Genomic DNA, 23,271 nt, shown 5'->3' with positions numbered 1-23,271 from the left:
CCCTGGCCTCTGCCTTGAAAGGTGGATCTGAAAGGCAGCCCCTTTTGTCATCCGAAAGTCAAACTGCTTAGGCATCATCTCAGTTCCAGTTTGTCTCTTTTAATTAAAAGGATCCATACAAACTAGAAAATCATCCTGCAAACAGACCCTGAGGTTCCAATTGCTTTAAACTTTATAATGGTGTTGGTAGACCCTTCCTAATTCAAAAGAAACCAGGGTTTTCAGACTCGAGGGTCTTACCCAAGTATTCAACTTTAGTTTTGATTGAAATGGTTCTCTCATCGCACTCAAACACCATGGATTTGGGTAGGATTTCATCACATCATATAAACACAATAGCAAGCACCACAGGTATAGACCACTGTGAAGCCAAACCGCCCCCTCACGAGCACCACTCACCAGAAGGCAGCTGTGACGGACAAGCCACTCAGGCCCCCATGGTGGCTGCTCTGCAAGCTGTGGGCACCAGCAGTGTGCATCAAAGGACTGGAGAGCATCCCAGCAGCTGGAGAGTTAATTACATAGGAGTCACTTATGTGGATGTTTAGGGTGCGTACAAAACCCTTGCAGAGGGTCTCCATGTGAAATTCCAAAAACTCCCCTTCAAATCCAAAATTATCTGTGATCATAAAGAAGATATTCTATGAAGTCTTTTCCAATCGTGTACCCTGTTTTCCTTGTGAAATTGGATTATCCACTAGCGTATAAAATGCAGTTGTATCCGATGGAGGAAATACTGCACCACAGCGTGAGTGACGCCATATGACATGAGCTTAGCCATGGACTGCTCTCCACTAGAAGACTGTCATTCAAGGGCCCCAAATCCATTTTGCCTTTTACTAAGACACAGTGGTATTGTTTGGGAAAGTTCAAGGTACTGTCCAATTTATAATGAAAACCTAAACTGACCACTAGGATTTGGAAAGAGCACTTTCAAAGTTTTCCAGCCTAGAGGCACTCACAGAGCTATGGGAGAAAGGGTGCTGTCCACTGGAGCCCGAGTAACGGTCAGAGTGGGCATCCTGCTGGCTAGGCCTGCAGCCTCCTCCATTCTTAACGGCCATGACTGCCCCTGAGCATCTCCGGTTGGTTTTCCCTGCAGAGCTCCCAGCATGGTATAAATAAATGAGACCGTTGAGGGGTATGTGGAGCTTTACAGCCCAGACCCTAGGTCTATCACCCCAGGAATGTGCCTGGTACCCTGGACATGAGCTTAACCAGCCAGGCTGAAGTCACTTCTGTCCCGACTACTTTTTAAGGCCCTCTCCTGACCCACGCACCTTGCAGCCACCTAGGACCAAACTCCTGCCAGTAGCCATCCGAGTGCACCCCTCAGCAATCCTGGGTCTGTCTGCCTCTTGGTCTCATAGTACCTTGGGGCCACTTCTCACACTGGGACAGATTGTCCCAGGATGACCAGCAGCCTGGTGGTGACTCCAGCCAGGATTTCTAATCTTCTGTTTCCAATGGTGACAGTAAACAGTAAGGAATTTTCCAAGACACCACAGCCTGCAAACCCCTGGTTTCTGCCTCCACAGGGGCTATCCACTGAGAATGCGTTGATAGTGGCTGTCACCAGGGGAGAAACAAATGACTTTATTGCTCCAGTTACCCTTCTCCCTATCAACTCACACACCCACCTTGCTCTTTGACTTCTTTATTGTCAGATTAGCACAAGTAGCAGAACTGGTTCAAAAACAAAGTTGTCTATTGCTGGTAGCACCTGTTTAATATCATGAGTAAATTCATTTTGCTACTAAATAGGATCAACAAGATATACAGATACACAAATCAAGTTTATTCCAGGCAAGAGAGATGTGCAATTTTACCTCACCAAAGGAGAGTATCATTTAAGAACTCACTTATGAAACTCTTGATGTATCAAGAGTCTCTGCGCAGAGTGGTACATGCTGCATTTTTATTTATTTGACAATAAACAGTAATTCTTGAGTTCTTAGTGAAAACACCACTCCCTGTGTGTTTCTCCCCACAAACGGTCTTCCTTTAAGTTCTCTATTTGAAAAAGGCATAAATCAGTGAAAGAAACAACTCTTTCAAAGTTACTTTTGTTTGGAGCACCTCATAGATGGAAGTGTGCAGTATTCCATTGCTAATACTCAAGGCCAACTTGATCTTTACCATGAACTTTAACAGAATTTTCTTCCACTTTCACGAGCCATTTAAATCTTTGCTGTAATTACCCAAATGCCTGTCTCTGCAGCCATGGTAAATCACAGGCATCAGGGAGAGACTGAAGATGGCCCTAAGCTCACACATGTTTACCAACTTAATTAGGCCATAACTAGCCAGTTACATAAGCAAACAAAGGGGGGTGGCGTGCTGGAGCCGAACATTCTCAACTCTCAGCAAACAGACCTTCAGAGACCGTCACTGTTACTATTACACAAAAGACCCCGCCTGTGTGGCATCACAGCTGCCTGAATTAATTTTCCACAGGAATGTCCATGGAAAGTTACACAACGTATACAGAGAACTGAGGGGGGAAGCAGAAACTCCATTAATATTCAAACTGTGCTGGAAAATAAAACTCTCCTCAACCACTGATTCTCAAACCTCCCCCTGTAACAAATCCAGGTTCCCTGGGTTCCCAAAAGACCCACAACCCCACAACTCCATCACTCTGGAGGTCAAATGGCACCCATCGGAAACAAGTACCTCCCAGAAGCTCATCCAAGTACTAATCCCTCCTGAGTTCCAAGCCAAGCAGGCTCCAATCCCCACACCCCCAGCCAGCCAGGCAGGAATGTGTCTACCTGCCAAATTATGCTGGTCTCATTAGAAATGCCCTGGAAAAACAGGATCTGAAGAGAGTCAAGAGGGCTGTTTCTCCCTCCCTGTCTTTGGTTTCAGACAAGCTGTAATCTTGGGAAATTGCTAATAACCAAAGAGGTGTTTACAAATATCAGTGGCGACTAACTAGAAGCTCAAGCCAACAGTTACACCTCCATTACCTACTGCTATTCAGACTGGGGATCAATAAACTCCACAGTTGCATTAACTACTGAGCAGCGTGGACCACACCCCTCTTCCCCATCCTAGATGCTTGCTAGCCCAGTAATTCCCCTCTCTGCTGATAGAAATAGATTATAGGGTAACAAATGCCCTCTGTTTTCTTGGTATTGCAGATGCCAAGGTCAATGATTTAAAAACCATCTTTCAAGGAAATCTTTAAGAAAACTTAAGAGATTTTTTAAAAAAATACTTGAAATCTTAATATAAAAGTCAACATAGAAATTAAAAGTAGTCTATGATCATTTTCAGAAGAGGATTTTAGATTGAATCACCTTTTTCGGAACATGCAGATTTACCGTTAAGCAAGCATACTCTTCCAAGCGCACTTTAAGACAGGTTTTGTTATCACAGGGAACTCAGGAGTAAATCCACGGCGGATAAGTCACTTTTTCTCATGATGTCAAGGTAAAATGGATCAACTTTAAAACAGAGTTCAAAATATTTTTCCTAAGAGAAAACAAAATGAAGACAACATACTCCAAGCTTACCAACCACGTCTCCGCTCTCCCGGCAGCCAGGCAGGTAAATAAGACCTGGCTCATCTAAAACACCTGGGTTCTGACCCAGGTGCCGCCGCTTTAGGCAGGGGACTCAACCTCTCAGGGTGTCTTCTTCAAAATCTCTACCTAGTCAACAAATCCCCTGTGCCCGATTCTGTACTACAAAGTGAATGCGCCTTGGCAGGGCACGGGGATCACTGATTTCAGCAAGATTATGTCCTGGAGGAAAAGACTGATCGGTGAACAAGCCATTGTGGTCTCGGGCAGCATCCTGACAGTGGAAGGAGGGGCAATGTCTTAGGGTTCTCTAGAGGAACAGAACCAGCAGGAGGTCTGATTATAAGGGGATTTATTAGGTTGGTTTACAGGACCAGAAGCTGGGTGGTCCACAGTGGCCGTCTGCAGGCTGGAGAGCTGGGAGAACCAGTAGCTGTGCTGTCCAGAGGCTGAAGCCCCAGAAGAAGAGGGATCCACCGCTACCCCAGTCTGAGATCCAAGGCTTCTGGAGAATCACCGGCAGAGTCCGCTTTGGAAGAGTGAAGAAGTGAGAGTCCTGTATCCTCAGATGGTTGCAGCATCTAGAACCCATTCCGAAGAATTGAGCTTGCGTCTGCTGGGCTTCCTTGTTCTGCCAACTTTATTCCATTCAAGTCAACATCCTATTGGATGGTGCTGCCCATGCTTAGGGAGAGAGTCTAGCTGGCTATCCCACATGCCAATCATCCCTAGACACACCCTCATTGACATATCCAGAAGCCTGTTAATCTTCTGCATCTCAATCTAATCAAGCTGACAACTCAAATTAACCATTACAGGTGAGTTGAGCCCAAAACAGGGGAAAGTGATCTGAAGGGCTGATAGTGATTACCTGAGCTAAAACCCAAGGAGAAATGGGTGAGAGGAGGAATACAGGGAAAAGTGTTCTAGACAAAGGAAAGTAAGAGAGGGCTTGATGGAGCAGGATCCTGGTGTGTTCAGTGTGGCTGCAGGACCAAGAGAAGGCAGAGGCAGGGACCGGAGTGAGCCTGACCCTCGGGCCAGGGAAGTCCTAGGGAGACCCAGGAACCAGGTGGCAAGGCCCTAGACACCATTCAAGACTGGAGGCTCCATTGCACTGTCTGGAGCTGCAGAGTGGAGTCTGTACTCCAGGTGGAGGTGGGGTCTGCACATGTGCTAGACGGCTGGTTATCTAGGCAGCAGACGGATCTGTTTGGGGCACAGTTAGGAAAGAAGTGAACCAATCTGTGTGAGATTCAAGGAAACTAAAATTAGAATTTAAGACATCAATAAATTTATAAACAAGGGATGCGGGAAGCAAGCAAGAGATACTCTCTCCAGCTGTAAAACAAGACATTCCCTATGAAATAGCTCCCACAGTAATGGAAACTCAAAAATGAAAATTGCTGGGTTTTTTTCTTTTCTTTGAAAATGGCTTTTTTTTCAGAGTGAAACCAAAGTTCATGCTTGTCATAAGTGGTATAAGCTGAACATTTTTTTTTCTGGGTCAAATCCTAGACCTTTGAATTCTCCCATTGAGCATAAGGACTGCAGGGCACCAGTGCAAATGTTCATGGGGACACTGTTCTGTCACCGAGTAGCGCCTGCAGTGAATCCTCTGGATTATGACTGGCCTGCCTGGGTGGGCATTCCAGCACGGCCAATAGAAGACGTTCTTTAGGTGCATCTCACCCGTTAGGTAAGACTTCTGGTTCCGTTTGTGAAGAGGACCAGGAGGGGAGGCTGCCTTCCTGTGAAGGAGGTCTCTTCTTGCTGTCATGCTGAGCCACGCATGGGGAAACGTCTGGCTGGATAAAATCTTAAGACTTTCTACACTTTGGGCTCCACAGTTGCCAAAATAAAGTTCTGGGGGGCTGCAGAACGCAGCGAGCTCAGTGCACAAGGCCAAGCCCTTCTGCCCGTGGCCCCTGTTCACCTGCCTGCAAACAGGGCCCAGGAGAGGGGGGTACCCAGGGCACGGGAGAGGACCTGCTTCTTTTCCTGGAGACACTCTATCACTGCCACCAAAGGACAGGGATGGTGCTTCTCTGAATGCTGACACATGTGTGCTCTTAGGAGGCATTTATAAGGACACTGTTTTAACAAAAGAACAGAAACTGAACAAGCATTTTCTAAATTAATAAGACCTGCATATCATTATGCAAAAGCATTATTTTCTCCCTGGGTATTCTACTGCACCATGCAGAGGAGACGCATCTTACTCAACAATTAAGTCCGTGGGGGAAAACTGCATAAAGTTACTCTTGCACGTTCCTGAATCACCCATGAAGAACAGCGGGTGTGGCTTTGTACGTCCTGTCTCGCAGCAAGCCTCACACCGTCAGCTGCTCCCCCAACATTGGAAACAATGGCTGTTCCTTCAGTGGAGACACCAAATGAAATATCAAGTCTGCATTTACTAGCTGTATTGTAAAAAGAAGTTTCTTGGTCTGTTTTATGCTGTCATTTTTATAAGCACATGTAGTTGAACAAGTGAAAACCATGTAACTCCATTGTATATAAAAGAAAATGACCTCCCCCTCCATTGATAAAATTAACACAGATCAAGTCCCACTCTAATTACCGAAAGAACCTTTCCAGTACAATTTCAGCAACTGAACTATCTCATTTAACCAGTAAGTTAGTTTGCCTTTTGTTTTCACATCATTCAAAGCACTAAGTCTTTAACCAAACTATCGGTGTTCCTAGTCAACTGGAATATTAAATGTGAAGAAAAAAAAAAAGGATGGCCAAACAAATTTCACAATTTCCCTCCTCTTTCCACTCTTATATATGCATAAAGAACCCCAAAGTCACCTCGCTCCAATTCCTTCAATTCCCATTTAATTTTGGAAATCGGAGTCAAGTTCTGCCCTGCCCCTCCAGATTCATCTCCCTCTCTCCATCCACCCTCTGCCTCCCTGGGCGTGTTCTGTGAACCACATCACTAGGCACCTTCGCCTCTCTCTTCCTGCTGGGTTCAGTGAGTGGGAAGTCCTCCTTCCTGTTTGTCGGGAGGGAGACGAAAGCCAGCAAACGTATCCCTTGACACCCTCCCACTAAGTCTGCCCCGATGCAAGGCATTGCTCTTTCAATACACGGGGTTCCAGGTACACACCTCCTCTTCTCCACTGAGGATCAAAGGCGACATCAGGGCATTCAATCCTGGCTGCTTGATACCAATGGGACCAATAGTTCCCACGCCTTTCACAAACATTCCTGGTACTATTTTAACTTCAGCGTGCCCGCTGCTTTCTGCTTGAATCCTAGATCATACAATTTGACTTTACAGATGGAACATCCCGATCTGAGAATAGTTAGGTGGCATCCCCAAGGGAACAGAACTGCTTGAATAAGAATATGCTAGAGTGCTGGTGTGCCAGTGACAGAAACTTCTCTGGAACTGTTAGAAGATGGTGGTGATGTTCCCTGAAGCACACAGCTAAGAAGCTCACTGAAACTGAATTTGAGCATGGCTAGAGACAGGAACTTGAACTTGGTGCTCAGGAATGTGTCTCTGTCCTCCATGTGGACTTCATTATCAGGTTGTCCACAGGTGAGAGCAAACATAACTAACAGAATCTACAAGATCACAGCCCACCGCAGTTCTAGCTAGTAAAAGTCCCATAGATGATGATAAATGATCTAGCAGCATTATATGTCCACCCAGGAACTATTCACAGTGGATTCTGATTGGTCAGGTTAAGATCCATGGACTTGGATAACAGCGACAGCTGCACCCAAAAAACATGGACTCAAGTAGAAAATCAATGAAAGAAAAGAGGAACTTTGCTCAGAAGTAAGTGTGAACACATTGCTGAATAGCAAGAGCAACAGATTACCTCTGGGACACAGAAACATGAATGGAGTCAATTATCAGTCTGCACCCCATCCAAGTAACACTGACCTAACCTGAACCTTGCTCCCTGGAAGCCAAAGAATATTATCAAGCTAGAAACATCAATGACTAATTGTCCATATGGAAATTACGAATCACAGAGGATTTCAGATCTACTATCTCACTTAGTTCAGTTATTCCAGATTAAGAATTCCAAATTGCTTACTGAGAGTATTTTGCAAGGCTAAATCTTTGGAATTTCAAGAATCCAAAGATCATTTCTAATGCTTCAATGGTACTCAAATGTTGTTAAGAAACAATAGTATAAACCTGTGAGAAAAATTCTAGGTATCAGTTTTATTGTACTAAGACTCTCTGTGGAAATCAGACCCATCAAGATACATTTCTGGGCCAAAGGCTAAAGTTTCTTTACTGGTCATGTATTCTCTTCTATGATCTGCATTTTACCCAGGACCTAGGGGTCACTTTAATACTAAAAATACAGCTTCCAACCCCCTTTGAAAACAACTTGACCAAGACTTTGACCATAACATTGCAGAGAAGTCTTAATATGTGGGCTCACGCAGAAATGTGTGGTCAGTAAAAATTCTCAAACCAACCATCAAGAGGTCGGGGCTGGAAAACTCTTGTGATGGTTTTGAAGCAAACTGTAGGTTTGCTCTGATGAAATTCAGTGGTCGGAAAACATGAAGAGGACGTTGTGGTGGAGCTTTGGCAGGGAAGAGCAGCAGACTTGGTCCAGATCTCACTGTGTGTTGTGTGAGGAGAAGGACCTAATTCCTAACCTCCGAAAGAAAGTCCCAAGCTGCCAACTTGAACCTCTGAGCAGAATTTCTTTTGGTCCTTTCTTGATGAAATAAATTAAAAGTTCTAACTAAATCGCTTTCCAAGTGTGTAGGGGATGGTGTCACAATTTCAGTAATCACCTAACTCGGCAACTGAGAGTCACGCATATGAAGTTTTTTGAAAATACGTCTTTCTAAAAAAAAAAAAACAACGGGAACCCTTGATCAAGCCCAATCATCATATGTAAGGGCAGGGATTTTCAGGATAGAGTTTATTTTGGTATTTCTGGCTTTAAAAAAAAATGGAGTTGATACTTCTGTCCAAACTCAAAAATCTCTTTTAGCTGTTGACCTGAGAGTCAGGTAAAAGACCCTGCTGGCTGGAAGGAGTGTGAGAAGAGGGGTGGCAGATGCGTTATGGGAATAAAAAAGACGGAGGGAGTGAAAGGTGACCCAGGGTCCTGGGTCATTCTTTGTCTTCACTGGATGATGCGTAAAAGAGCCCTTTTCTTTCCTACCAATGGTGGGACAGAAAGCTGCCTACGTCCGGCTGTCTCCGCACAGATCAGCCTCTGAGTGGTGCAAGAAGAACCTCTGATAACACTCCGCAGACTCCCCTCCCTCAGTGAGCTGCCTCTGGGGGATGATCTAAGAGTGAACTCCAGGAAACCCTGCTGATGCCGCTGAGGCCTGCCTTTTCTGAGTTGGCAATTGACATGGGATGCAGCTCTGGGAACCAAGTCCAGTCCACACATGGCTCAGACCCAGGACCAACTCTGAAAAGTGTCTCAGCAGATCTGACCTAGGCAACCTGGTGTCTCCATCTCCTGGACAGAGGACTGTATCATCAGCCAAACCCCAGTTCAAGCCGTGTCATCCCACCACATACACTTTGACCTGTTGAGACGGTGGGGAAGACGTTGCAGAAGAGTAAATTGATCACAGTCATGAAAAGCTGACTAACAGAATTATCTAGAAAGTTGATTTTATAGGGTCTTTCCATCACTATAGGGGTATGTGCTTTCTGGCAAATTAGATAATGTCTGCATGATACAGGTGTCTGCCCAATTGCCATTGTACACTAAAAAATTAAATATGTAAAATCACACACATAACTTCAAATTCTAATGTTACCATAAAACATGTCGGTTCAATATGTCAAAGAAAACAGCCCTACCCCCCCCCCCAGAGGTTCTGTAGTTTCAGTGTATAATCACGCCTTGTCTCGGGAAGACAGGCAACCATCCAATGGTACCCAACAAATATTGTGACCAATAATGGAAAACCAACCTACCAATACAAAACAATTTTCTGGGACTGAAAGATTCTAAAAGGTTAATCTACGTCACCTCTGTGTTTCTCGTGAGATGCTTTCTCCCTGCATGCAGCTCCTCCAATAAAACATAAATAAAGTGCATTTCAAAGCTCAGCAGGGAAGAAAGTCCCCGGCTCTTGTCACCTAAGTGCAGTGGACTATCACAGGTGCAGGCAATTAATAAGCCACTTGCCCTGGGCCCACGGTTCTCAGGGACCCATGGAAAGGCAGTAAAGAGACATTGGAGATCTCAGCTCAGTTACAAATAGAATTAAGCAGAGAAAACTTAGGCACCCTGTTCTCATTTTCCCCATTTTCTTTTGAAATTGAGAACACTCTTAGGATCCACTTTGAAGTGAGGGCTGCCTGAATACGATCGTATTGATTTCCATAACATGTTTTTGCTCTGCAATGCGGATGTGCATTTTTCAAACATATTAAGCAAGGCTTTGATCTGATTTGTTCCACCAGCACTCTCGACGGAGGCTGAGAACCATTTCTATATAAGGGTTTGCTCTGCGCAGGGGAAGATGGCTGGAAAGAACTTGGAAATCTCCCATCTGAAAGCTCTTTTCCGTCTTCCTCAGCCTAAACATTTTACTCAGAGGGGTCAAAGGTCACCAACTGTCAAAACAAAACCCAAATTACACAGGGCTCCTGCAAAGGATGCTAAGCAGAGTGGAAAGTCAGACCTCACCCACCGGACTCCCCAATGCAGCCTGTGATCGACAGTAAAACTGCCCTTAAAAAGTAGCAGGTACCTTACTCCAAATCCTGCTGAGGTTTACAAGTTGTCTAGTATGTTTGAAAGACTAGCCGCAGGTCTCAACTCGGAGACTGAGTTGACCACTCCAGGAGGAAAAGAGGGGACCTGCCCAATCTTTGAAGTGTCAACGGGACTGGCCTGCAAACTCCGGGGCACCAGATGGTTTCATAAACCCAAAGGCTCATAAATCTTCCCCCAGAGTTTCCAATTTCAAAAAGAGGCTGTTTTCTTTGTGGGATTGGGGATCAGTAAGATTCTGCCATGGGTTTCTGACCCCAAGCCCTCCTGGTCTTGTCAGCTTTCTTGCTTCTCCAGCTGGCGAGGTCACACCCTCAGAGGGGACTTGCCAAGCAGGGCTCATCACAGCTTCAAGGAGTCCCAACAACCTCGACCTTCAGGGACTGGGTCGATTATTCCTTTTTCAGGAAGGACCTTTGCAAATTATAGACAGGCAGACAGACAGACAGACATAGTTTTTTTTTTTTTTTTTTGTAGAACACAAAACGTCCAACTTTCAGCTCATATTCAGCATTTCTCAGGGTGAAGAATGGGGATCTGCCTTTGAGTACCTTTAGCTTTTAGTGGTCCAACTTCATCCCTGTCCTTTTGCCCACAGATGAGATGAATCTCCTCTTCCTGCTGTGACCCAGTGGAAGAAGGACACAGGCAGATAGGTCAAGGGAAGAGCAGCAAGAACTAGTGGCCCCAATGTGGATTCACAACTCACTCCACTGAAAAGACCCACACGTGCACACCCAGTGTACCAAGTGCATTTGTGCACCAGCTCTGTGACAATGACATTTAGAGTCCACTGAACAGTCTGGGACAAAGTAAGGCTAGATTTTGATGTGAAAATAAGAGAATTGGAAGAGGAAAGTTATTGTAGGTACATATGCCTATCTACCTCACGTTGCTTGGAAATCATGATACACAGACATGGCCTGATTTTATGTTCTCATATCTGACTTTTTTCCAACTGATGCTTCACTTTAGAATCACTCCACTCTGCTCCCAAAGTCATTCCTCTGTGATTGAAGCATAGGAATGCATCATATCCCTGAGTATCCCAGGTTCTTGGAAGAATCAAATAAAAGAGAGCATGGAATTAAAGTGCTTTGGAAAATATGAAGATGTATAATGATTTTATAATAACTAATTCATACACTAAAATAAGCACAAGAGAGAAGGAATGGAAAGTGGGACTCAGGAGAGAGGCTAAATGCTGAAGATTGGTTGCCTTAAGGAAAGTTCCGTGGTCACTTAATAACTACCTTCAAGTGTATTAAGGGCTATTAGAGTAAAGAGGTCCTCAGACTGTGGATAAAAGGAGAGGAAAAAATAAGGAGTGAGTTCAAACTTCCAGGTATGCATAAGGAACCCCAGCAGTCTGGTGTGCTGAGCATGGAATGAATCACTAGAGCAGCTGTGGTCTTGTCTCCCCAGGAGTTGAATGGCCACCCTCTGATGTGGTTCATACTTTGTGACTAAGCAAAAGGAATGAAAGAGACCAAGACCAGGTCACTCCAAATGTGTTTGTCAGCTCCAAAAGAGTCAAAGTGTTAAGGAAAAAAAAAACTTACGTGAAGTTCTTATAACTTTAATGTAAACATGTACATTTAAGAAACAATGAATCTCCTTCTATGGGCGAATCGTTTTTAAATTCCATCGATGATGCCAACAACCCATAAATAAAAATGCACTTCATAATAAATGGACACTTTAACAGTAGCCATTTCAGAAGAAACTTGCATTTACAAGACACTCCAAGGACCTTGAAACCACATTACAGAGATGGTGATATGAGCACTTGAGCAAGTTTTTCTCTTTATTTTGTCTCTACGAGGAGGGGGAGAAGAAGGAGGAGGAGGAGGAGGAGAAGGAGGAGGAGGAGAGGGAGAGGGGGAGGAGGGAGGGGGAGGGGAGGGGAAAATCAGCAAAAAGGGGAGGGGGAGGGGAGGAAAAAATCAGCAAAAATCAGCAAATCAAAAGCATCCACTCCTTCAGGGGTAGCATCATCAGCCCTAAGGACAGAAGGCAGTGGCATCCTTGTTAAGAGGTATGTGTACAGACATGAGCATATTCTTAAAGGCTTATTTATCCTTTCAGAAAAAGAAAAAGAAAGAAAGAAAAGAAAGTTAAAATTCTCTCCTGATGTCAACACTCTGGTGTAGTTTTTTCATTTCTCTCACTCAGATTTTACTCTGAAAAGGAGGGAACTAAGGTAACTATAGAATTGGCTCCAGTGCGTCCAAGTGTCCAGTTCTGCAGTAGGAAGCATGATCCTGGCTTTCAGGTGCATTCCTGTGACCTGCCCTGGAGCTGTGCTCATGCCCGAGTTTGTGCCTTGGTGGCACACGTGTGTGCACACAGCCTCTGCCCCTCCCCAAGCTGCTAGGAGAATCCCACTCACCACCTACCTGCCCTCACAGGCCAAGCCTCTCAGCTTGGACTAGGAACCGTCCCCCTTAGCCCTGCCTCCTCCTTTTTGGATCCCTGCGTAAAGGGAGAATAGGTGGCTTCTGGTGCGCACAGCTATTTGAAATGAGATAGGACTTTGACACTTCTCTGGACCAGTCACCCGTTTTTACCAATGACCACTCGTTATGGAGGTTGGCCTCTTGGTTCATCCCAAAAGATAGGGCACCTACAAAGTCTGAGAAAGACCCAAATCAGGGTCTCTTTACACCAAAGCAGGTTGCCAGGGAGGGACGACGCCTTCATGTCCACCCATGGTTTCTGCTTGAGTTACTCACCTTTCTATTTGAATGGTATTTAGACCATCTCACAGAGTCTCCCTTCTGCTCCTCCCAAAGACAATGCCAAGACCAGGTTCTAGTTTTCCTACTCAGAGACCCACAGCACCGAGATATCTAGTATCACAAATAATGAGTGAAGGAAAGAGAAAGAACTTTGTTAAGTGTGAAAGCCAAAGTCCAGATGGGAGGCAGGCAAGCTCTTCAGGACTCCAGTGCTTGCCTGACTCTGCTTTCTTCCATCTCAAACCATCTCTTTGGTGGTTGTGACTCACAGTATATATCCTTCAGGGGTAGCGTCACCCCACAGTGAGCTAGAGCATGCACCGGGTAACAGCCCATGGACAATAATCAATATTCACATAATATTAGTGATGTGTATGAAAAGCACTGAATACCAACAGTTTGACAATGCAGTGTTTTCTAAATTCTAAACTTCAAAATTGAACCACATCATCAGGAATAATAAGCCAAGAAACTTCAGTACTACATATGGATAGAGATAGGGAGGGAGGGAGGGAGGGAGGGAGGGAGGGAGGGAGATAGATAGATAGATAGATAGATAGATAGATAGATAGATAGATAGATAGAGATATGATTATATTATATGATTGAGAGAGTATTTATGATCATTGTTATGTTTAGTTTCTTCTAATTCTCTGGCCCATCAGGTTAATGACATGCCAAGATTTCTACCCGGGTAGAGGCACATGGTACTGAAATCACAGTGGATAAAGACAAGGACAGAATATGAGAGGCAGGAAATGGAGTTAGAGAGACTCAAGAGAGGATCATGAGATGGCACAGCCAAAAGACACTGCTGCCTTCTCCGAGTTGTGTGAGGGGCTGAGCACAAGTCAGAAGCAAGGACCCTGGTCAGGATGTATACCCCGAACTGCACAAGAAGGAAAACGAAGTTCAGAAAATGTGTAATGAAGCTGAAAGCCAAAGTTTAGATGAGTAAGAAAAGCCCAAGTTCAGGAGCAGAGGCAGATCTGAGACTTGTAATCAATCATATAAAGTCTAATTTAGACAAGGCTCAAAAAAGTCAAAATATACAGGTACCAGTAGAGTAGAGGTGGGGTACAGGAGGAGGGAGAAGGGGAAGAAAAGGGGAGACGTGGGGAGTAAAGTTGACCAACATCCTACGTGCATGGATGAAAATGTCATCATGAATTCCAACTTTATATATAACCATCGTGCAACAGTTTAAAAAAGAAATAGTAGGATGAAGACCAAATGAGTCAAACAGGAAAGGAAAAAGAAAAAGGAGGGAAGAGGTGGGGGGATACACTATACACGTGCACATACATATATGATAAACAGGCACATCTGTTTTTATGCACATATATGCACAAATATACATGTGCAAGGATCTCTCTCATGCCCCTTGTCTTGCCACTGTACACTCTTAGCATCAGAGATATAATCACATACTTCTCCAACCCATTCCTTTTTATTGAGAACCATTCCTTCTGTTTTCATTATCTAATTATAAGTAGAAATTTTGTTCTTGGATACCATGCCCATTCCTAATTGACTAAGCCTGAAGAAAATCTAGTGCAGATATCTTTTAATTAATTTCCACTTTTCTAATAAGTTGGGAAAATAATCATGTTCAGATCTCATTCTGGAGGATAAAAATCTTATTCATCAGTCTTTGCTAAGGCTAAATTCTTACTCACTTGAATTCTGCTTCTTTATAGAAGTCACTAACTACATTATTCTTCTACCCTAAGTTTTTCAATAATTATTTTTCTAATTTTAAGAGCAAAAAGTGTACCAAGGCCTAGCTGTTAAAACTTCATGACAGTATGAAAATTAGAGGTGATCTGACCGTGACAACATTTGCAATTATGTTTTTTTTAATTCTCAGTGACATTTTTAAAATGTAATGCTAAAAATAATATTATTGAAATTAAAATATTAAAAACTTTAGATATGAAGAACATTTGTTTTCTTCCTGATATTCAGCTCACAAAATGGAAATGAATAAATGGTTTTAAAAGTGCTTTTGGTACCTAATTTTTTATCCAATTCCAGTATCACTTTATTTACAATAAACACAAAAGTTTGTGGGGTTTGTTGGACTTCAAAGGATGATTTATTATCATCCTTAAATTTTCATAAACTTGAGTCTTCTACCAGGTCCTTCCTAGCCTTCTGCTATCAACTGTGAAGACTGGGGGAAGCAGGTGGAGAGAGAGAGAGAGAGAGAGAGAGAGAGAGAGAGAGAGAGAGCAAGAGAAGGAGAGAGAGAGAAGGAAGGAGGGAAGTAAAAGAGAACAAAGGAAAGAAAAAATGAATGGATGGAGGCAGCAAAGGATGAGGGAGGAGAGAAAAGGAAGAAATAAGAAAAAAGAAAAGGAAAGAATGAGGGGAAAGAGAAAAATGGAAAAAAGCAAGCAAAACCTTAATTGTACTCAGTGAAACCCACTTTAACACACTGCAGTGTGACACCAAAAGCCAGGAACTTCTAGATGATCAATAGTTTGGGGTTTTTTTTTTTTTGTTGTTGTTGTTATTTGTTTGTTTTAATTTTGTTTTGCTTTGTTTTTTGTCTAAGGGAAGACTGCAGTGATGCTAAGCTAAGTGGCTGACATTCCATTAGAATGGAATGTTATGCTGAGCTTCCAATGGAAATGAAAGAAGAATCCAAGAAAAGAAACCAACAGAGAGAAGGAGCCCCAAATTCTGTGCATGTGATTCCATGTGAACTTTTGTGTGTGTGTGTGAGCATGTACCAACTGGCAGAGCTAAGGATGGAAAATCAGAACAGAGAATGAAGCTCACACCCATGAAGTGGAGTTTCAAGTTGGAATCTTGTCTTCATTATTTTGCTACATAAAACTAACAAAGCTCTTCATGGACTATGCAAAATCCAAACACAATATCATTTACAATGTCAAAAGAACAATTCGAAAATTGCTTGACATACAAGGTAATAGGAAAATGTCATTCAGTATTGAAAGAAAACACAATTAACATAGTTCAATGTTGAGATGACTAATGTGTTAGAAGAATTTTAAAACAATTATCATAATTATAAGCAAGGGATATGACAGGAATATATTCATAAGGCATTAAAATGTAATCTCAGCAGACAAAAGAGACAAAAATATTTTTTAATTCTAGAAAACTACATTATTTGATTTGGGATAAAAATCACATAAGTAGCTTAGTAGCAAAAAGGGTATAACAAAGTAAAGAGTCACTAAACCTGAAAAGAGAGTAATCAAAATTATCCAATCTAAAGAACAAAGAAAAAATTTTTTAAAAAATGAAAAGAACCTCAGGCATCTGTGGGACAATAACAATAATTAAATTTACAGAAGTAAAGGAAGCAAACAAAATCAAATAAATAATAAACAAAAACTGTGAAACTGAAGAAAATGAATACACAGATATATCTATGAAATTCAAGCAATATCAATTCAAAGAAAGCTTGTATAAGGACATAATGATTAAATAAAAATTTCTAAAAGTAGCAAGAAGAAAACAACATATTACATAGGAAAACTGCAATCACTAAACAACTGACTTTTTACCCAAAATTATGGATACCAGGAGACATTGGAACAACATATTCAAGGTGTTGGAGAAAAAAAATCAACATATCAACTTTTTAAAAAATGTTGAAAATAAAAATATGGATTTTTTAAGCCTAAAAATCCAATTCCTTAAAAATAAGGTCAAAATCAGGACATTTTAGCTTTTTTAAAATGCAAGCATTTGTCATAAGCAAACCTAAATGAAGTTTTTTAGTCTATTAGGAAATGATACTAGAAGTAAAGTTGAACCTCTAGGAAGAAATGTAAAACAACAGAAATGGTAAGTAGATGTTTATTTTTCTCTCTTAGGTTCTATACAATGCATGTGACTATTTAAAGCAAAACCATAGTTGTGTAGCAGATATGTATATAATACATGTTGTAATAATAGCTTAAAGGATGATGGAAGTACATGCACATATATGGCTGTAAAGTTTCTATATTGTATGTGGAATAGAACATTATCAATGCTAACTAGCCTGGGAAGAGTTTTGAGTGTGTATTGTAACCTCTAGAACAACTATTAAATGCTTTGCAAGAACTCAAGTACCATAATACTCATTTGAAGACGGTGACTGTCATCTCAATCAAATATAAGCAAGTAGATATGGTTCCCATAGTATAAGCATTGGCATTACACTCTGTTCTGCATTGCTTCTTTTCAGTACATTTAGTGTGTATTGTCCCTAAAATGTACAACAGAAATTATAATAGTTCAAGGGAGTCTTATTTCCAAGAGTCACTGGGACTCCAATCTCCATTCCATTCACGAGAGAATTTTCTAAACTTTTTCACAAAAGGCATTTACAAAAATATTTACCACAATATTGTTTATATTGTGATTGGGAGCAGATGCAATCTGGAAAACTGGAGAGATAAAATGTGAATTAAGTGTTTACAAAGGAAATGAAAAAGAATTATGATTGTTTTTAATTTATTTTCCTGTGCCAGATATTTAGGATACCCATCCTAGTTTTATAACCTAAGCAGATTGACAGATTTTTATGAAAAGCTTATCAAACTATGCTGCAATTAAAATGGAAGCTCTAATATGAATGTGTACATTGCCCATTATAGATGTAAAGTCAGATTTTCACCATTTATACACATCAAAAAAATCAAATGAAAAGTGATTCGTGGGCTTTATAAACTTTGATCTAGGCCAAAGGTTAGTGAACTGTTTAAAAACAAAATTCAAATTAGCAGCTGTCTTTATAGCCCACGAGTTTAGAATATTATTTACATTTTTAAACAATTAAATATCAAAGAACTATGCAACTACACACTTACTATCCCTGATATTTACTTCTTGGCTAACAAAGCCCCAAATATTCATATATCTTAAATATTTATATAATCTTTTAAAGGAAAAGATTGCTGACCCTGATCAAGATTCTAGAAAGATGAAATAATTACTGGATAGTCTTTCCTTTGCAAGACTTAATTTACAAGAAGTGGTCTTAGATATGATTTTAGAAACAACTTGGGGGCAGGGGGATGACACAAAAGGAATCTATCACTGACCAGCAATCCCTGCAGTAGAATATGAAGAACCGTGTTGCTGGTTGAGTAAAAAGATGTTAACTACATTAGACACGATTGTTTGCAGGAGGATGTAAGACAGGAAAGGAGCCCAACGATTATCGTGAATTATGAGATCCAAAAGGGACATGGCAGAATCTCCCAGTCCACACATTTTCCTACACCGTGGTGCTGACAGCCCTCCCAGAGACAGGTGGGTCTCTTCCTTTCCTCCATCTGAGCAAGCTGGTGACCATGAAGGAAATGATGCAGGTGACTGCTGAGGCGAGGACACAAAAGGCAGTAGGGTTTCTGCCTAATTGTCCTGGCTTGGTTGCTCTCAGAGTGCAGCCTCCATGCTGCGAGGAAGCCCAGGTCAATGGGGAGGCCATGAGGGAGCTTTGCTGAACATCCCCGGCTAAGGCACAGAAAACATCGTTCAGCGCATCACTGAGACGTCTGTCCTGTGCATATGGGCATGGGCCTACCTGGATGCAGGGTGTCTGGGCAGCACCAGGTGTTGCTGGCAGTTGCTGGCCATTGCAGGCCATGGAGCTCCTTGGGCAGAGGGGAATTTGAAAGAATCAGGAAGCTCACAGGCCCTGACATATCATTTATCAAAGCTGGCAAGAAAAACCACCTGTTTTGCCATCATCTTGTAGGGACAGTCTGGGGACTCCGGAAATGGAGCTGATGATGTAAGTGCGACTGATTTTCCTTACACGGTGATTTAGGCATAAGTCTATTTGGCTCATTAGCAGTGACATACAAGTTGTTGGGAAGAGTAAGCTATTTCTTTACTCAAAATCTTGGAGGTTACATTCACATAACCTTTTCTAAAAAGATAAGGCTTAAGATATAAACTTGTACTAATTACAACAAATAAAAAATTAAAAAATACTTTTACAACATACACACACAAAAAAAGATAGAAACTTGTTATTGGGGTTTCAATGAAATGAACTGTGCTAAAGTGTGTCTATTGAAAGGGAGAAAATACAGAATAAAGTTTTGCACATTACCACACAGAACTTGGGGTTTTCTGTTTGGAATGATAAAGATCCTCAAGCTTGAAATAACATTGGAATAAACTATAAGAAAAGACATTTTGAGTTTTTCTTTTTTTCTTTCTTTCTTTTTTTAATGAGGACAAGCCTGTGGCCTTTTCACAAAGCTGTTGGTCTTAACCTTGGAAATCTGGCTGCTTAGGGTAAAGGCCGAGGAAATGAACAGGAAAGCTCTAAAGGAGGGAAGCTATTATTAAATGCAAATATATTCATTAAGGAATTGGCCAAAGAGAAAGGTATATCCCACTTTTAATGAATTTTTTAAGCATACAAATATTCTGTAGGTGTGCATTTTAATTTAACCTTTGAAGAAATGATTATCAGTGGAAATAGGCCTGAGTGGAAAGATACTATCTGGATCTGTTATTTTACATTTATTTTGTATAAAGTCTTTTAATTCTTCAGAAATTGTCTTATTTAGGCCCTTACATCCTTGGCCATTCTGCAGAGTAACTTAAAGCTCTAATAGTATCATTAATGGGATTTTTATTTTGACTTATATTGGTAGAAACACCTCACATAATGGAAATTCTATTTTTAAAGATATATCTAAAAATTATAAACCACTGATGAGGAATTAAAATACATTTTTCTTGTTGTGAATTTTTGTGAGACTGTTACAATGACTTCCACAACTCAGAGCAGACCCACAGACACATCTAATGCTCCCCCCATCCCCATACAGGGAGAAAAGTGACTCGTATAGCTTTTAAAATTAAAATATTCAAGTGACATTGATAAAATCACCACATATGTGTGCATGAGAACTTAAAAAAAAGTTTTTTACTCTGTTCATCATTGTTTGGGTCATCAGTTAATTCAGGAAGTAAAAGTTGCTAGTGATTTCACTAATAATTGCTCAGCGCCTTCAAAGGTAATGAATAATTTGACTGTTTTTAACTATCCATTTGAAAACACATAAGCAAACATTTTAAAGGTTTTGAACCAAAATAAAATGCAGATTGCCATATTTTGGGGTTTTACAGGTCCAATGTGTTGGAGGCTAAGCTCTCAGTTGGACACTCCTGGGAAGCACCAGAAATTTTATGAGGTAAAATGTAGTGAAAGATCCCAGGTCAATGGAGCGTGTCCTTGAAGGGCAAGGTGGGAGCAGTCCCTCTCTCTTCCTCTTTGGCTTCTCCAGGCCATGAGTGATTTTGCTCCACCACAGCTGTCCACCTGGATGTGCTGCCTCACCACAGGTCTCACACCATAGGACCAGTCAGTCATGGACTGAAACCTCCAAAACTGTCATTCAAAATAAACCTTTTCCCCACAAAATCACAACTATCTTATGTTAGATGAAGGTGCCAAAAACACATATTGGAGAACAGATAGCCTCTTCAACAAATGGTGCTGGAAAAACTAGAAATCTATATGAATTAAACCCCTATCTCTCACCATGCACAAAACTCAACTCAAAGTGGACCAAGGACCTAGGGAAAAAACCAGAGAAGCTGCGTCTAATAGAAGAAAAAGTAGGCCCTAATCTTCATCAACTAAAAAGTTTCTTCTCAGCCAAAGAAACAATCTGTGAGGTGAACAGAGAGCCTACATCTTGGGAGCAAATCCTTACCCCTCACACATCAGATGGAGCACTGATCTCAAGGGTATATAAAGAACTCAAAAAGCTAGACATTGAAAAACCAAATAACTCAATCAACAAATGGGTCAAGGACCTGAACAGACACTTCTCAGAAGAGGATATACAATCAATCAACAAATATATGAAAAAGTGTTCATTGTCTTTAGCAATTAGAGAAATGCAAATCAAAACTAAGATTTGATCTCACTCCAGTCAGAATGGTAGCTATTATGAAGACGAACAACAATAAGTGTTGGCAAGGATGTGGGGGAAAGGCACACTCATACACTGCTGGTGGGACTGCCAATTGGTGCAACCTATATGGGAAGCATTATGGAGATTCCTTGGAAAAATGGGAATGGAACCGCCATTTGACCCAGCTATTCCTCTCCTTGGTCTATACCCAAAGGACTTAAAAACAACATACTTCAGAGACACATCCACATCAATGTTTATAGCAGCGCAATTCACAACAGCTAAACTGTGGAACCAACCTAGATGCCCTTCAATAGATGAATGGATAAAACTAATGTAGTATATATACACAATGGAATTTTACTCAGCAATAAAAGAGAATAAAATCATGGCATTTGCAGGTAAATGGATAGTGTTGGAGAAGATGATGCTAAATGAAGTTAGCCAATCACCAAAAAAACAAACCCCAAATGTTTTCTCTGATATAAGGAGGCGACTCATAGTGGGGTAGGGAGGGGGAGCATGGGAGGAATAGATGAACTCTAGATAGGGCAGAGGGGTGGGAGGGGAAGGCAGGGGGCAGGGGGTTAGAAATGATAGTGAAATGAGATGGACATCATTATCCAAAGTACATGTATGAAGACACAAATTGGTGTGGATATATTTTATATACAACCTAGGGATATGAGAAATCATGCTCTATATGTGTAATATGAATTGTAATGCATTCCACTGTCATATATAAAAAAATAAAAAATACATAAACCTTTTCACTTTTTAAGTTGATTATCTTAGGTTTTTGTTATAATGAAAGAAAGCTTAGGCAGAGACCTAGACAAACAAATTCAATGAGTACTTTTCTAAATTACTTGAAAGAGGAAAAAAAAAATCCTTCGATCTTGAATTTGGAATTAAAATTCTGTTTATGTTGAATCCTATGAATAGCTATTCATTGTTAAAATTTCATTTACATAAGGTTTTTGACAGAGATCTTGCGTACTTCAAAAAATCCTTCAATGACAAAACGTATGTTCCTATTTACCTGGTGTTACTTTAGTGAGGACATCTTTCAGAAGCCCAAGAGGAAAGCATCCCTAATCGTGGAGTCCGTGGTTCTCACTCCTTTCATGGATATTATCTCTGCTTTCTGTGCGGCTGAAAGCAATGCTACCTCTTATCCTGCAGTTATCACCAGAAGCTGCGCCTCATGTGCATTCTGCTTCTTTCCCCAAGAAACCCGTGCCCTTTTCAGGAGCAACGCCCTCCTTCTCCTCTACTCAGGTGCCGTGTAAGGTACGGTACCAAGTGGCCTGCGGGAGGGAACCTTCAAATGCCACGTCACCTCTAATGGCAATAATAATCCTGCTTCTCTCAAGCAGCCGACAGATAACCTTTTATCTTTTTCTTAATCGACAAGGATTCTGTGACTTTCATTCCGCTAATGATATAGAAGTGACAAGTGAAAAAGCTAAATGAAGATTTCATGACATACACCAGACGCACATTAGCCAAGGAGTCCTGAGAAACCAGAATGGCAGACAAAGACCTGCTTGAAGAGGAAGAAAAAGTGAGTAGCTCCTCATTCCTTACCTTCCAAGCTCATTAGGAAATGCTCTAAGGGACGTTTTGTTCTTGTGATGTGACTCAGAGTCACACAAACTCTCCGTGACAGTGGCGATGTTGCCTTACAGGCCCCACATTGTTTGAGACATCCCATCTCTCGCCTCTCTCTGGGAACCCCATCACCTCGGCCTTTTTTCCCGTGAACTAATCATGTGTTTCTCAGCGTGGCTTCAAGATCCTCTCTTTGTCTGCCCCCCTAGATATTCCAGCAGCCGTAGCAGAAGCTCAGTGGGCACATAAGCCTGAGAGCAGCAGCAGGAAGAAATACCAAGAGGGCAGCTAACCGCAGGTCCGGAGCTCCAGGGCCAGTTCTTGAAGCAATTCAATATGTTTTCCTCATTTTCTTCCCCTGTAAAACGTGATCTTCGGTCAGGTTTACTCCTGGTTCCTCTGACTCTCGAGGACTATGGTGAAGACAAACTAGACCCTGTTTGGAGGTTGTCCTTCAGGATGATTAATCTCGGCAAACACACAGATTGAAATTGAATTGGACGTCGGCAGGAGAAAATGGAAGAGAATCAATTATGGATATTCAGGTCGAGATAACCCGGAGAGAGGACGAGAGAGAATTTTATGGAGGCTGTAGAGGCAGAATAATTGCAGCGTACCAACGGGGTGAGTGTGCTGCCGGGGAGGAGGAAGAAAGGGAAAGAGACGCAACTCAGATATTAAGTGCAGGTAACAGATGCTATGAGTTTGAGAGAAAAGGCGAATTGCACAA

Source organism: Urocitellus parryii, chromosome 8, assembly GCF_045843805.1.
Source record: "Urocitellus parryii isolate mUroPar1 chromosome 8, mUroPar1.hap1, whole genome shotgun sequence".
Lineage (NCBI taxonomy): Eukaryota > Metazoa > Chordata > Mammalia > Rodentia > Sciuridae > Urocitellus > Urocitellus parryii.
The sequence above is the reverse complement of the archived record's forward strand: the minus strand, read 5'-3'. Positions refer to the sequence as shown.